Raw genomic sequence first — 16,813 nt, forward strand, 5'->3', positions numbered from 1 at the left:
GTCATAATTTTGACTCCTGAATTGCAAATTGTAACAAACCAAGATTTTAAGGATCAAGAGGCATTAAAGTAGAACATGTTTCCTTAAGAAAAAAAAATGATTTCGTTATTAATATACACCAGGAACAGAGATGACTATGAATAATAATTTTCCATTTCTGTTTTGTCTCTCTTTTTTTTTTCTTTCAATGAACTGGCTTCATTCATCTTTCATTGAATTGCAATATGGTTGATAATGTCCTGATTGTTACTGCAAATAGGTAAGTTAAAGTTATTTTTTTCATTTATAATATAGATAATTATAATATGTTTATTGTAGTTTATGTGCAAAATTAGTATTTTCTAATTCAATATGCTCTTTTTTATTGTATTACAAAGAAAGTAATATGTGATAGCAAAACACAGTGCTGATTGGAGTTTACAGACCATCTTAGAATTAGCATACAAATCTCCCAGAGACATTTTTTTAAGATTTTATTTCATAGTTTCCGCTACTTTACTGCCCAAATTTATTTTCAGACAAGCTTTTCTACTCTTCATATTTTTAGAAAAGATGAGCATGGATGTTGAAAGCTTTTGGGTGTTGACACCAAATGTGTTTGCCATATATTTAACAGATACAAATTCTCTAGAAATCAATTGCTACCTTTTAAAAAGAAATGCAAATGAGCTTAAAAATGACTGTGGTTGTTCACTGCTACTGCCTGTATGGCTTTTTGAGCCATAGTGCTGGCTGTGTACAAGACCGTAAAGTAAGACGGTAAGGTGGCAAGGCTGTCACCAAGTTTTGAAAATGCAGCGTTTATAGAAGGGGTTTCTGATAAAAGGAAGTCTTGCCAGTGCATACAAGTAGAAGCTTTACTTCTAAAATAAAGTGAACATTGGGATTTAAAGGGTGTTGATAGCAGGGCGAGTACAGGTTAGTTATTTTCGTAATTGATCTAAGGTTAGTTATTTTCATAATTCATCTACTAATAGCTTTATTTGTTATGATTTGTTTTGGATTTTTGTTTTGTGTTTGGAGTTGTTACCAGGAAAAACTGAATTGAATTTAAACCAGTTTCTATACCTCAGAAAAATAGTTCAACATTTTTCTTTTCTTATTCTTATAGTTTATCTCTTGTTTAGCATGCTTATTGTTGATGGATTGGGGGAAAAAAAGGTTCAGTAAATAAGATGAACTCTAATAGTAAACAGTGCATCAGAATTCCTGTAATACTAAATAATGCATCACCTTCAAGTAATTTAATTCTTGATGGGACATTTTTTTCCTTTTACAGCAAGATAAATGATGCCAAATAATTACTTAACAGTACATTATGACTTCCTCTTTTCTTTTTTCTTAATTAATGAATTACTTCCTGGCAAATAGATTATGTTGCAGGTTATTATATAGTACCTGTCAGTCAGATTGTCTCTTTTACTTCTGAAGGGCCATGTTTGTGGAGTTCTAGTGACAAAAAGAAACATTTGCATGCTTATCAAATCAATGACTCAGTATTCAAGGTCTAAGCTTTTCAAAGCTTGAAACAGTGTCTTCTGTTATCAATTTATTAGGGCTCACCACAGATGGTCAAAAAATGTTCATAAAACCAGGTAAGAAAGGCAAAAGTATTCAGAATGTTAGGTCAGAGAATTTATCACCTACCTTTGCAAGTCTAAACCAGAGGAAAGTGTACTAAAATGTCTAGACTGCTTTGTCTTGTGATGGGTATTTCTAGCCAAAGTACTTTTTATATTTTTAAAGCAGTATACAAGAAATTTAAAGAAATGTAAGCACATATGGCGGGGTTCACTTGCTTGGTTTTAGACATCTGTATTTCAACTCCTGTGATCAGAAGTGTAGAGAAGCACTGTGAGAAACTCGGTTAATTTATTTTTCTAAAGTACGTGCCTTTCCTAGAATGGAAGGGATTTGTACTGATGAATCTATTCATTATAAGGACAAGGCATTAGATACTCACTATTAGTGCCAAATAAAGTTGCTCTTTTAGAAGCCACAGGTAATCTACACTATGTACCTTGAATTTTGTACCATTTATTCATACCATCAGCCTCTTCTCTGATCTAACTGTAATTGGGAGTTTCTCTGTCTCAGATTGTAGGCACCTGAGATCCTGTAGCCTTTGCCTGTATTTGTTGATTTGGCAGAAGTACACTATAAAATGCCAATTTCTAGGAATCTGGTTTGAAGTTAATTCTGCAAGTTATTACTCAGAATATAGCAATTCAAATACATCTGCACTAATTCATCATAAGAATCTGATTTTTTTTTTATTGATGTCTTAGTTCTTTCCAAAAAGATGCAAAATGATGAGTTATTTTTGAAACTAAATAGTGGCAGTCTGTACTTCGTGTGACATTACAGTACCTGTTAACAAAGTGATTGCCCTTTTAGCAAGAACACTGTACCTGTGGCCATTATGTTTTAATGATGGCAAATACAATGAAGGCAGTCTTGCTAAGATCCTACTATATGTAAGTCTCAGTCAAGCTATTGGGGATAAACAGTTGTTTTAATTAAAAATATTTATTGAAAAAATACAATCTATCCAAATTATTGATTCCCATCTGTAATTTCCATTTGGAAAAAAAAATACATGGACTGAAGCTTTTTCTAAAAGATATACTTAGATACATTTTAGTTTGAGATTTTAGAAGACTTAGTGAAATCAAAACTTTTCTACTTCAACCCCCCTCTTTGTCTGTTCTTTCTTACTAGCAAATCAACTTCTACAATCCTGCAATCTAAAGTATTCTTAAGATCTACTTCACCAGGTTTTGAGGTATTCCATTTTCAGAGTTTCTCATAGCACTGATAGAATGTAGTGAAGCTAACAGAAGTGACTTTTCGCCTGGTTTTGGACAATAATTTGCCAGTGTTTGAGAAATCACTCACTCATACCTGTCAATGCCCATTGTAAGCACCATCTCTGTATGACTCTACTACCTCTACCAGGTCTGAATATGACAGTACAAAAATTCAAAGCCCAGTCTTCTTTCTTTTGTGTGTGATGTGAGCTTTTACATGTACATATTTGGGATATTTTAAAGATGCAGGGGATAGATAGAAAGTAAGAGGTAATTTCAGCCGTTTCTTCATTTCATTTCTGCCTGTTTCATTAGTCTAAAACATAGGGATTTACATTTACTTAGTTTCTCTGCGTATACCAAGCCAGCTTTTAGGAACTTCATGTTACGTATTTGAACTTGAAATGTTGGGTTTACTCTTAAATGCCAAGGGTTCCTCTAACCTGCTCTCTAGGACTATGAAATAACTTAGCAAAATGAGGAGGGTTTAACAATTATGCAGTTCTGCTTTAAGATCAAAGTAATAAAAATGTCTTGTATGTTTTTTTGTTGTTTTTGTTTGTTTGTTAAATTAAAAAAATGGCCATTGTTCATTTTACACAGGGGTAGGGATTTAAGTGCTGCATGAACTCACCATGGCATTTTCAGTGATAAGTAAGAAAATTAAATGCTTCACATTTCAGATCTGAAAGCCATGTAGGCAGTGAGATGGCAGTTTTGCAAAATATGAATTTATTTGTATGCACAAAACTAAAACAGGCTAGTAGAGTTCATTCTGGATTATCTATTTTTAATATGTAATAATCCCATTAGCAACATAGTGTTTCCTGCGTCATACACAATATAATGTAAGAGTAGCAGAAATGCCTGAGGCTTTTTGGTTCCAGAAATTTAATTTCATATGTAGCTCAAAAAGATTCATCCATCATAGTGACATTAAATCCAGATTACTTTTTCCTAAAGTTGAAGCCTCACTTCTTGTGATCTTTTAGATTGCCTGTTACTTGCATCCTAGTTACAAAACGTAGATAAAGGTGAAAGGAGAAAGGGAGGGAACACGTAGCAACAGACTATATGTGAATGAGCAGTTTAGCAGCTGACACTTTATGAAAGAATAGTTCATCTTTATTTCCTGTCTCTTCTGCTTCTGGAGATGCTGAATCAATAATAGCAGTATCAGAGTTTATTGTGGCATATTTATTTACACTTACATACATAAGTACACAGAAATGTATATGCATTTATGTACAGTGTCTATATTCCCTATTTCCAGAATTACCTCTTTCTAATATGTGGCTTTCAAAGAGAAAAAACAAACAAGCAAACAAACAAAAAAACAGCAGCTATGCTGGAAAGAGAGTATTTTGGGCCTCCTGTCACCAGGGTAAAAACAACACAGCAAGTCAAAGAGGTTAGCTTCTCTTTACATACTGACATTTCTAACCAGAGAAAAATAATAAGAGTAATTTATTCTTGTGAGCCAGCTACAAACTGAATAAAGAATCAGAGCAAAGCAAAAGAAAAATAAATTTCACCCTCTAGTCTGTTTGCCACATAATCCTGCTATAAGTTTCTAAAAATTTAATCTAAGTCTGGCTAAGCACACTTCCTTTATATTTCTGTTCCTTCTTCTCCTCTTCCCCTCTCCCCCTTTTCTCTTCCCTCCCCCTCATCCCCCCTCATATGTTAAGCTCCTTCAAAAGCTCATTCATGACCACGTCTGCTATTCTTTCTTGGTCATGCTTTTCAGGGCCTATTTGTCAGGGCACAGGGATGATGGAAGAGGGTGGCCTCTGGAGGCTGGGCCTCCAGGGCTGTGCAGGTGCCTCCATCTCTGACCAGCCCCATACCACAGCCCCCGTGAGATGAACTAGGCCGAGGGTCAGCCACAGCCAGTCAACCGCAGACAAGTTTGTAATAGACAATCTCTTCTTGTCATGTAGAATGAGGATTTTTCCTCATTATGAAATATTTAGTAATGGAATGAGTCCATGAGACTCTTGAGGAGGAGAAAAATCTTTGAGAACCATTATCGGTGGGCGCTTTCTACTTAAATACCTGAGGGAACAGGTCTCTTGTTGACTCAAGGGAATGGCATGAGGCTGTGCCTGCAGCTCCCTCACAAGCGGAGCGGAGGGGCAGGCGCTGAGCTCTGCTCTCTGGGGACAGCGACAGGACCCGAGGGAACGGCATGGGGCTGGGACAGGGGAGGGTCAGGCTGGGTGTTAGGGAAAGGTTCTGCACCCAGAGGGTGGTCGGGCACTGGGACAGGCTCCCCAGGGCAGTGGTTGTGGCACTGAGCTTGGTGGAGGTCAAGAACCACTTGGACAATGCTCTCTGACACATGGTCTGATTTTTGGGTGGTTCTGTGTGGAGCCAGGAGTTGGACTTGATGATCCTTGTGGGTCCCTTCCAACTCAGGATATTCTATCATTCTATGAAGTACAGCTTCACCAGGTGTGGTGGCTTAGGTTTAGACTCCTCTCTAGCTGCTCTCAAATTATTGGGTAACTAGTTAATATAATGGCAATTATTCAAAATGTAATTCTTGAGGAGTATTTTTTTTTCCCTTTGGAATCCTGTGTTTTTTATCCTCCTGGATAAGCATATAACTGTTGTTTTGCAGGCACTGCAGCTTGTCTTTCTGTGTGTGAGAGAGTAAACAAGTGCAAGTCTGGACCAATCTATACAAGTTCAGACGAAATAAACTAAACAATGTAGGATTTGACTTTGTGGCAGGATGTACAGTTTTGATGCTCATTTCACATTGTTATAAAATCATGCAAGTCTGCTGAAGGAGATTAAACTGCAGGAAATTGCATTTAACTGAAGAATTGAAGTAATGTAAATTAAATTTTCAGATACATAAAAGCGATCCAATGGAATATGGTATGTTTTATTTATGTTATGCATATGTTTAAATTCAGAAGAATTGAGCAGACATCTTGAAATATCCTTTGAACAGCACTAAAGAGCAAATATTTGCAAATATGAGCGAATTATGCAGCTATCAAACACAATTTTCTGTAATTAGTGGGTAAGCAGAAGTTGTTGACTTTGTAATTACATGACAATTCTAAAGGAAGTTCCCCTTTAATTTGTCTTAGTAAATACCTCCAATGCACTCAGAATTAAAATGCAACACTGTTTTATACTTCTACTCATCAGCTGTAAGGCTAGCTACGGGAAGAAAAACATGTAGAAGCTGAGCAGGAGTAAAAAGCAGAATTTTCTGCCTTTGAGACATTCATATATTACAAAAAGTTTTACTTAATTATCTGGAACTTTGTCCTGCCAGAACTGAAGCAGTGACTCATTGACCATCTCTGAGATACTTAGCACTAAGGGGAATAGATATTAAAGAAAGAAGAAAGGTAGTAATTGCAATTTGGAACTGGGGAGAAATGTAGATGCTTGCTAATGTCTGGAGGGAAATGAGTGATGTGCAAAGTAGAAAAATACATTGACCAGAAAAAAAAAAAAAAGAGAGAGAAAAACAGGAAATAAAAAGTACTTGTTTTCCAAGCTGTGGTGTTTTGAAAAAAATAAGTAAGAGGAAAGATAATTAAAAAAAGGGTATAAACAAAATTAGTGTTGCTCTGAGGGAAAAATCTTGGTAAACTCTAAAACATGGAACATGCCTACAAGAAATAGATACAGTGATATGGTGACTGATTTGTGGGGAGTTTTTTCTACATGAAATAGATGAAATCAAAACTGTCAGCTGGATGTAAAAACGTCTAGATTTTAGATATTTCAGAAAAGAGAGCTAGAGGTAACTGGGTTGATTAGAATGAAGTAACTTAGCAGAACCTGTGGGAGAATCTTTTGGATCACTACAAAACAAACTGTGCAGAATACTAGGAAATATAGTGAGACACATACACTTCTGGATATCTGAATATCCTTTCATATTTTTTCCTACCTGGTGAGAAACTCTCTTGTCAAGAAACAAATGCAGAATGTGGCCACTTCTCTGATTTTGCCAGCTGTGCAACTGGCAAATGAATTGTCCATCCTTGAACAAGCTAAGTTAGAAGAACTATAAATGACCAGTGAATAATATTTTCTACACTAAGAAACTGAGGGAATTAAAGAGGGAATGAGGAAAAAGTAGAGTTGCTTGGTTAAGAAAGTGCCAGCCAGTATCAGGAAAAAAAGTGGAGACCTGTAGTTACAAAAGGAAGCATCATGCAGCATTTCTTTTCATAGTAAGGTGAGTGGGGGAAATGAACTGAGGAGTGAGCCAGTCATGGTATGCTTTACTCAGAGGGGACATAGAAGTAGGAGTAAAAGATATCTTTGAGAAGACCTTAACTAAGCCATTGTGCGCTATTTCTTCAATGTAGGATCAAATATTTCTCTTAAGAACAAAGATATTTTGGCATTCAGAAGTTCAATTATGAGGTCAAGATAAGCAATAGGTACAACTTTAGTTCTGTTCAGTAGTCATCTTACCACTGTCCACAACACCCATGTTGTTATGCCATGTGTGACTGTCCTTTTATAACAGTAAATTTAAAATCAGTCAGTAGATCATGCTGGCGTTTTCAGCGTGATTCTTGAGCTATTCTCGATATGTTTACAGTTTATTTTTTCTGTGATCGTTATGGTTTTGATAGTATCTTCACGTGATGCACAGTGTTATAATGTTAATTTTTCTCTTAATGTTATGAGGGGAAATGTATTACTTATTTGTAACAGGAAGGTGTGCTTAGCTTCAATTGCAAAAGGTAAATAAAACTAAAGATTTTAAAGGCTTCCAGAAGTAACACACATTATATATGCTCAACCCTGGAAATCTAATTTTAACTGTACTTTTATTTTACAGAAACTGTAATTGAACTGTATTTTCTTTTAATAAAAAGATGTGTGGAGTAGCAACTGACCGAAAGATTTCCTAAATAGTATTAAAATAGAGAAAACAATCAATTCTCTCACCTTCTTACGTCACTAGTCTTTCTCCCTGCTACTCTATACTTTGCTTTTGGCAACAGAAAAAGCAGGCAGATTTCTTCATGTTCTCAAGTCAGCCGTGCTGAGTTCCCATTCCCATTCCAATGGGAATTCTTGCACTCAGGAATGTACTAAAGATGTTGAATATTGCCCCCAAATCCAGAGTTGTTACTGTTGTTCTGCATCACTGGCTATGGGGTGACAGTTTGAAGCTGAGAGCTTTTTATAGCTTACCTGTATGAAAACTTATTAGATATGAATAAATGCTTTCTTTTCATTATGCTGAGTTGTATCTCCTTGCCCTTCATAGTGTCTCCTGTTGCTGTCAGCGGTAACTGTTCTCAGAAGTAAGAGTAGCCTAAAAACAGGCCTCATTTATTAACATGTACATATAACAAATGCCAACTTCCATTTATTTACTGGCCTTGCCAAAAGTAGGTGGATAATGATCACCGGCTGCAAGTGTCTGCAGAGCAAAATACTGCACTGGGTATGCCTAGAGCCAGCCCCAGCGGTTCTACGCTATGTCAGAGTATCTAGTAGCCTCACTAGCCTCACTATCCATTGCACTACTGCTGTTCTGTCCGTGCACAAGTTTTGCATGGCAAAATATTTCCACACAATTTTCCCCTATGTGTGGTTGTTGTTTTTTTTTTAATAATAAATTCATTCTCACTATGAAAATTAGTTTAAGTTCTTAAACAGAAATCTGCTATATCTGAATGCCTTTGTTTCTGTAAGTCAGTGTGCATTGAAACATATATTTTGGGGACATGACTTCTTCCCTGTTTTTCCCTTTTTAACAGAAAGAAGTAGTGATGCAAAGGTTAAAATCGGAATTATTTAATCAAATCCTGGAACTTCAGCCATTTTTATGATTGTACATGAGTAATATAGCCTGTTCCATCATTTAGGTTTCTTAAAAACAACAACAACAACAACAAAAACAATAATTATATGTGACTTTTGGGACAGTTGTCTATTCATTTGGGGATGCACTATATATGTGCATTATTTGCATACAAAACATAGATGTATATTGGTGCACTTTGAACTAAGTGTAATTTTTTAGTGATTTTTTTTAAAGAATATGTGGTATCAGTTCAGTCAATGTGTGAAAGTGTTCTCCCTTCACTTGAGATTTTAGCATTAAAAAAGCTCTATTTCCTCACTGCAAGCTGATATTTGCAGTTATTTACAGGTATTGACTAATTTAAGTGACAAGACCAGACAAAAGCAATGGCATATACTTCTGTTATTTTTCAGGGATAGTAAGTTAATGAATTATTGTTTCCTTGCACAGACCATTAGTGTTTGATATTTAATAATGGCTGAAGCGTAACTAAACTGAAACAACATGGAAAAAAGTTTCATGTTTAGAATGAAGAAGAAGAAGGAAGAAGGAAGAAGATTCTACCACCTACTTTTTAAGCTATGTACATTGAAGCTTTGCTACAAGTGTCAGTTTTCCAAGGGTGTACAATGGTTGATTGGCAGTCATTGCAATGATGATTGATAAGCAACTCCTTTCTTCTTCTATTTTGAGGAGACTGGTTGAGAAACTGAATTTTGAAATAAAGACTGTCCTTGAAAGAAGAACTTTCCTAACTGCTATAAGCAAATTAGGATTTATGACATTCTGCCCTGTATATCTCTCTAGTATTTGTTCTTTCTTTAAAAAAAGGTATCTAATCTTAGTATCTAGGATTTTTTAATACATTTTTTGATTAATGAATTTGCTTAAAACATCTATGTAAATGCCATGTGTTTTCCTCATTTTGTCACTACACAGATATCATCCACAGCAACCAATAGAAACTTTCTTCGAGAGGAGATGGTTGGGCTAGACGAATCTATAATTATAGAAACATACATATTTTAATCATAGGTCTGTTTGTCTGCAAGTGGGGGTTGTTTCATTGTGATTCAGAAAATGCAGCTGAGTATAGAAATAGCTGAAATAGAACTGCTGACCAGGATGCTGCATGGCAGTAACAGCATATATTAGCAGTATGTTGCAGCCACAGTAGCTTAAAGTTATGAGAGAGATAAGGCTTACAAGTCAATGCAATCTTTCCTATTACGCTAGGATACAACTGAGGGGAAATACTATACTTTGGAGTGTATACATGCATTTTTGGACATGAAAGCTTGTCAGTTTTTCCAGTCATAATAATTACTCTCATGGAAAGGAAAGAAAAAAAGATTTCTCCCTTAAACCCGACTTCATATTAAGATAATAGTATAATATAGTAAGTCCTATGTAATTATTTTACATTTATGTTAGCAGTACATATAACCACTTGAAAACATTGGTTTGTTTGTTTGTTTTTTAATCATAAGGTTAATCCTGCCCATCTTCCCACATTTAATAAAGTCCATACTTGCAATTTGCCAGGAAATACAAAAGAACTGTATTTCGCTGGGTTGTAATCTTAGATGGTAGTAAAAACTTTAACATTTTGTGAGCCTGAATGTACATACATATGTAAATGAACTAACAATCTAAGTTGAATTTTCTGAGCTGAATATGTTCCATTCAAAGACACACAGGCAGAATGCTATGGAAAAAAAAAAAAAAAAAAAAAGAAAGATATTTTCTAATTTTATAGTGGAAGCTGTATTGATCAGTGACCAGATACTGTGTTTCAGAATCAGATGAATGACAGAATCACAGAATGGGTGGGGTTGGAAGGGACCTTTGAAGATCATCTAATCCAACTTCCCTGCCGAGCAGGATCACCTAGACCGCATTGGGCAGGATGGTATCCAGGCGGGTTTTGAGTATCTCTGAAGAAGGAGACTCTACAACCTCTCTGGGCAACCTGTCCGAGTGCTCTGTCACCCTCACAGTAAAGAAGTGCCCTCTCATATGCAGCTGAACTTCCTGTGCTTCAGTTTCAGTAAAGTTCTAGTTCATTCTCATAGTTAGAAAATGGATAATATAATACATACTTATCTAAGTAAATCTTTTAAAGAATGCTTCTGCTGAGGAGCATAGCAGTAGTGAAGTGTAGCAATTGGTCAAGATGTTTCCAAGGCAAATGCACTTGAAAATTTAGCAGAATTGCGTTTCAAAGTACTAGAACATAGTCCTTCTTCCTCTCTTTCACTTCATCCTTACCTAAATTTCTCACCCAATTCTAGAATATAATATGAACATTTGTTAAATTGATGCAATATCTTACTTTATTAATAATAGCATACAATAAAATGGATTATTGAAACTTCAATAACTTTTAGATTATCCAGGCTGAAATGTGGGAAATTTATTTTTATTTATAATTATTTTGGGTTGTTTTGACTTACCATGAACTGGCTAGTATAAAAGAACTGCAGAAGAGTTTAAAGACTGTTTACTTTGGTACAGCTATTAATAATGAAAAAATATGACCTGTATTTAGCTCTCCTTTCTTTAACAGCTGCAAGAGTAAATGTGCAGTATGGGAAAAATGGGTAGAAGAAATCAGACTGTCTTTCTATTTAAACTGTTGATTTCAGTACTGCTTAACATTCAGTGTATCATGATCAAAGTCTAGAAGTCTTTTGTGATTTTGTTTGGAAAGGATGAATTATTTCTCAGAATGTGAGTGTGTATGGGGAGGGAACAATCTATAGATCCTAATAGTGGTTAGATTGTTTTTTGAGCTCAGACAGTTTAATTGGTCAAATGGATCTGTTTTTTGGATAAAATGAAAGCATCAGAACTAGAAATGTGTTTCTTTAGATCATGAACTGATTACAGCCCATCATGAACGTGGAGAGATGTGGAATGTCTTCTGGCCAGTAGGTGTCCCTCTAGTGTATTAATCTAAATATATTATAGTCCCAGGTAAAGTAAAGATGAGATGGTTGTGCCAAAACCCTGGCACAATCTCTCTACTCTGTATATTTATTTGGTTGTTGAGGTTTGGCATGATTTGGTTTGGTTGGTTGATTGATTGGTTGGTTTTTAAATAGATGCCTACTGAATAAAATGCACAGTGAGCTCATGTGCCATGACAAGTTCCAAAAGAAATTGTTTCCAAATGATTGCAATTGTGGGAACTTCTGTGGTTTACCTGGTGCCATAAACTGTCATAAGAGGGAGTATTTTTAGTGTTTAATTTGGTTTATAAAATGTCAGCAGTCAGGAACAAAAATGCCTGTTACAATAGCATTATTTTAATCTTGGTAAAAATAATTTATTTCCCAAACTGGTATATTGCACAGGTAAGGGGAGTTCTTTATTGATATTGATTATGTAAAACTGACTATAAATTGCATGGGGATAATCGTTGTCATATTAGATCTGAGCAGGTCAGGTGAAATTTCTTGGCTGTATTATTCTCAAAAAAGGACAGTGAACTCTGAGCATTGAATATGTTCTAAAACAGCAAAATTGAGATCAATAATAATTCTGACTTACTAGCTAAGCAGTGTTTCTCTTGCCTTTAAAAGACTTTAGGAGAAACTGAGAACGTACTCAGAAGAATGGTTACACTAAGGTAATGCGAGTTCCATTTTCTCTTTGGCAATAAGCAGGACTGAGTCTTTTATAGAAAATCATAAAACTTCATAAATAGGTAGTGATATTTTCTGAGTTTCTGATAAAACACCTTTTAAGTCTCTGAATTTCTTGGGACTAAATGACTTTCTGACATACATGTATGATTAATCATCATTTTACATTTCATTTCATTATATTATATTTTGTTAGTTTTGATTATGCACTCATAGTATGGAATCCATGCACTCATAGTATGGAATCCGATGACCTTGCCAGTTGCACATTAAGTGGTATCATTATCATCTATCATGTTTTGTTGTCTTCTTTTCTCCCTAGAGATCTATGGTGAGACTTCTGTTTCAATTATTTCAAGTTCTTGTGCACATAAACACACACACACATGTGCTCTCATATATGTATTTTTAGAAGAATCAAGGTCAAAGACATATACCCAGAGATGAAAACTAAGGAGATGGCATTTCTGGAGGCTCTTGTTTTCCGCAGGAATAAATTCCCTGGTCTTGGTCCAAGCTCATGAAGTCTGTTTAGCCTACAGTCTCATGATAATCTTACTATCAAAGCTTTCATTGCCCAGAGGAACAAAGCTACTATCCGTAGTCTTCACCCTGGAACTTTAAATCTACCTTTTATTTTGTAAACTCATTGAGGACTGTTCTAAAATGAGAGAAGTTCTACATGCCAGCAATCACTGAAAAACAATTTTTTGATTGACAAAAGGGAGTACAAAAATGACAGCTTCACATATGTTCAAGGCTTTATTTATTTATTTATTTATTTATTTTTACTGAAGACGTTATGTTGGATTAATTATCTATCCTGATAACTGGGCCAATCACCATCCAAAACCGGAAAACAAAGTGAAACCATATTTGTGTCCAGCAGCTGTGGGAGTGGGGACTTCTGAGGATTTGTCTCAGGGGTTTAGAACTATGGACTGTCATATCTACTCATCTATTACTAGTGCAAAGGCAAAATGTTGGCATGATGTTTTGCCGGCCATAGCTAACACTAAAGATGTTAGAATTATAGTGTGATAAATGTTTTGTAGAAAGAATTTTAAGCAGTAATGATCTATAAGGTTATAATCCAGGGATAAAACTCCGCAGAGTATAATCCAGGGGTACATGAGAAATTATTTTATTCCAGATTGACTGTCCATTTTTAAACTGACTTTCTAATTTCATCTATTCTAAGGGTCAGATGACCAAATAGTTGAACAAATCATGTGGATATGTGGATATAATCTCACAGTTCAAAAGGACACTGTTCCTGCTGCCTGGCAGAGAAGGACCTGGGAGTACTGATTGATAGTCGGCTGAATATGAGCCAGCAGTGTGCTCAGGTGGCCAAGAAGGCCAACAGCATCCTGGCTTGTATAAGAAGCAGCCTGGCCAGCAGGTCTAGGGAAGTGATTGTCCCCCTGTACTCGGCTCTGGTGAGGCCGCACCTCGAGTACTGTGTTCAGTTTTGGGCCCCTCGCTACAAGAAGGACGTCGAGGTGCTCGAGAGAGTCCAGACAAGGGCGACGAGGCTGGTGAGGGGTCTGGAGAACAAGTCTTACGAGGAGCGGCTGAGGGAGCTGGGCTTGTTCAGCCTGGAGAAGAGGAGGCTCAGGGGCGACCTTATCGCTCTCTACAGGTACCTTAAAGGAGGCTGTAGCGAGATGGGGGTTGGTCTATTCTCCCACGTGCCTGGTGACAGGACAAGGGGGAATGGGCTAAAGTTGTGCCAGGGGAGGTTTAGGTCGGATATTAGGAGGAACTTCTTTACTGAAAGGGTTGTTAGGCATTGGAATAGGCTGCCCAGGGAAGTGGTTGAGTCACCATCCCTGGAGGTCTTTAAGAGACGTTAGATGTAGAGCTTAGTGATGGTTTAGTGGAGGACTTGTTAGTGTTAGGTCAGAGGTTGGACTGGGTGATCTTGGAGGTCTCTTCCAACCTAGACGATTCTGTGATTTTGTCTGAAACAGACCATATTTGTTGGTTTGTTGGAGCATAGGAGTAGTCATCACAAAAATAAGTGATTCCTCATATATTATGTCTCTGTCCTTATAATACTAGGGTAGGATGTGGATTGCTCAGTTCCAACCACAGTCAGTGGCCTCCTTTTAGGGAAGGTTTTCTGACTGGACCAGAAGATGTTCTACCTTGTATTAGTATGTAATACTAAAAATAAGATACAGAAAGCTTTCAGTAAATTGTTTTTTCTCCTCTTGCTCCTCTTTATTTTTACACATTTTACTGCCACTTGTTATTATTACTTTGGCAATGAAAATTAAAAATCAATTAATGCATAACTGATAATTGTACATGACGCAGTTTCAACAATGATGTAGTCTCAACAATTCCACTCCCTCTACACTCAGACTGGGAAGAATAAATGGGCAGCATATCACTTTTGTGGCTTTAAAATCATGCAGATTTTTTAGTTTGAACAGGGTGTTTATGGTTGTAAACATCACTATCATAGGTTTTGCAAGCCAGTAAAACAAACAAACAAACAAACAAAAACTAATCTAGGACTCGAGGATACTATCAGTATAAAAATTTAAAAAAAGATGAGTTTGAGATTAGTTGCCATTTAAAATGAAAAATTAAGAACATGGAAGCTGGCACTAGGATGAAAATCAGTATGGGAGCAGATGTGATATCAGCTAAATAGAGAAGGATGTAGAAAGTTGGAATGTAAGTAATTCTGATGTATCTACAAATGTGGTTTACAGTAAGAAACTAAGAAAATCCTTTTTAGAAAATGCTGCCATAAAGAATCTGCTATATAACTCAAATGATCTGATTTCATACATTCCCTAGGAAAAAAAAAAAAGTTTAAACCTTGTGATGTTTAGAAAGTGTTAGCAAATGCATACAAAATTTAAAATCCTTCATAATTACAGCATCTGCAGCTTTAAATAATTCATGAATGCCTTATGAGAGAAAATGTAAGAGAAATTGTGATCTGATATGTCTAGTTATGCATGTAGAAGATCAGAGGCAATCTTCTAATACTCAGAGTTCAGGTAGAAAGGACTTGTAATTTTAGCGCCAGGGATTGGTTTGTGTGACTTGTATATGAATTTGAGACAAAATCCCACAAGGATTCCAGTGGCTTATGCAACTGAGATTCAAAAGCTCCTGACTTTGAAACATGAATAATTTCTGGACTTGTGTATTGTTTTATGCATACCTGTTAAAAGTTGTGAAGCAGGGTTGAACCAATGGAAATAAATGGCTTTAACAGGTATATGTTTTGTGCCAGACAGAGTTGGAATGAGGAATGGATTCATATATATGATAGCTACTGTGGAGTCACCCTGTTCTTTCCGGATATTCATATAATGATGAAAATCTAAGAATGTTCATAGTCAAAGAAAAAGACTTTAAAAATATAAATTGTTTCTTTTGATCCCTTGTTAAGTCACATCTCTTTGACTGAAATCATCTGACCTGTCTTTTTAGAACAACAAGGTAATGTTTACCATCTTATTAGTCCATAGTATTATATCATGAAGAACTTCAATCATTAGAATGTATTTGTGTCATTCTGTTATTAGAATAATACCTGATCTTTAACTACTACCTAATGATTAGGTATGGCCTAATCACTGTGGACTTAATTTAAAGTACACTGGAGCCTATTCCAAGCGAATCAAATCTAAGTATGGTCTCTGTCTTGCCTAAATACTTCCTTACCTAATATTTTTTCTTCCCTTATTATAAATCACTTTCTGTCTCAAACTGGCCTGTTGTCTGTTGGCATTTGTCAGGAAAAAGAAATGTTAAGGATTACTACTCTTGGATACTACAGCTGAAATTCATTAGAACATTAAATAATTAAGGAATTGAATGAAGCTGTTTTCCTAAAGTCCTTTTAACCTCCCTTTTGCTGATTGCAGGGATTTTTGTTAGCTTTCACTTAATGGTAATAAAGCTTTGATTGATTGTAATGACACAAGGATAGTGCCTAACTTGGGAAACAGTAGATGTAACTATAAACCTGTATTGCTTTCAAATGCTTTTTGTTCCTGCTCCAACCTGCTTCTAAAATCTTTTGGAATATTAGTATTTTTATCTTCTGTTTATGTAAATGAAAAAATGTCACATCACTTTGAGCACATTTAGTGGTGCTGTGGCTTACCTGTGGTAGGCAACTGAGCCCCACCCAGCCGCTCGCTTGGTCCCCAGCAGCAGGAAGGAGGAGAGAATTGAAAAGGCAAAAGTGAGAAAACTCATAGATTGAGATGAAGACAATTTAAGAAGTGAACCAAAAGCTGCTTGCACAAACGAAGCAAAATAAGGCATTCATTCCGTACTGCCCATCGACAGGCAGACTTCCTGGAAGGCAGGGCCTCAGCAAGTTTGCTTGGCAAGATAAATGCCATAATCACAACTATTCCTTTATCAGCTTCCTTTCCCGGAGCTCGTTTTGCTGAGCACGAGGTCATATGGTCATCTGATCACATCTGGGAGGTGTTCCCTCCCAACCCCCCTTGCCTATCCCCGGTCTACTGGTGACAGAGGGAAATCCTCTGTGCTCTGCA

General features: G+C 36.2%; 1 protein-coding gene across 3 annotated transcripts in view; it reads left to right on the forward strand.

The window, feature by feature from the left end:
• The window catches only part of NCAM2 (neural cell adhesion molecule 2), a 288,588-nt gene that overhangs the window by 99,487 nt on the left and 172,288 nt on the right, over window positions 1-16,813 (forward strand). The gene's annotated exons all lie outside the window — the stretch shown is intronic.

This window comes from Anser brachyrhynchus (assembly GCF_964034855.1).
Source record: "Anser brachyrhynchus genome assembly, chromosome: 1".
Classification (NCBI taxonomy): domain Eukaryota; kingdom Metazoa; phylum Chordata; class Aves; order Anseriformes; family Anatidae; genus Anser; species Anser brachyrhynchus.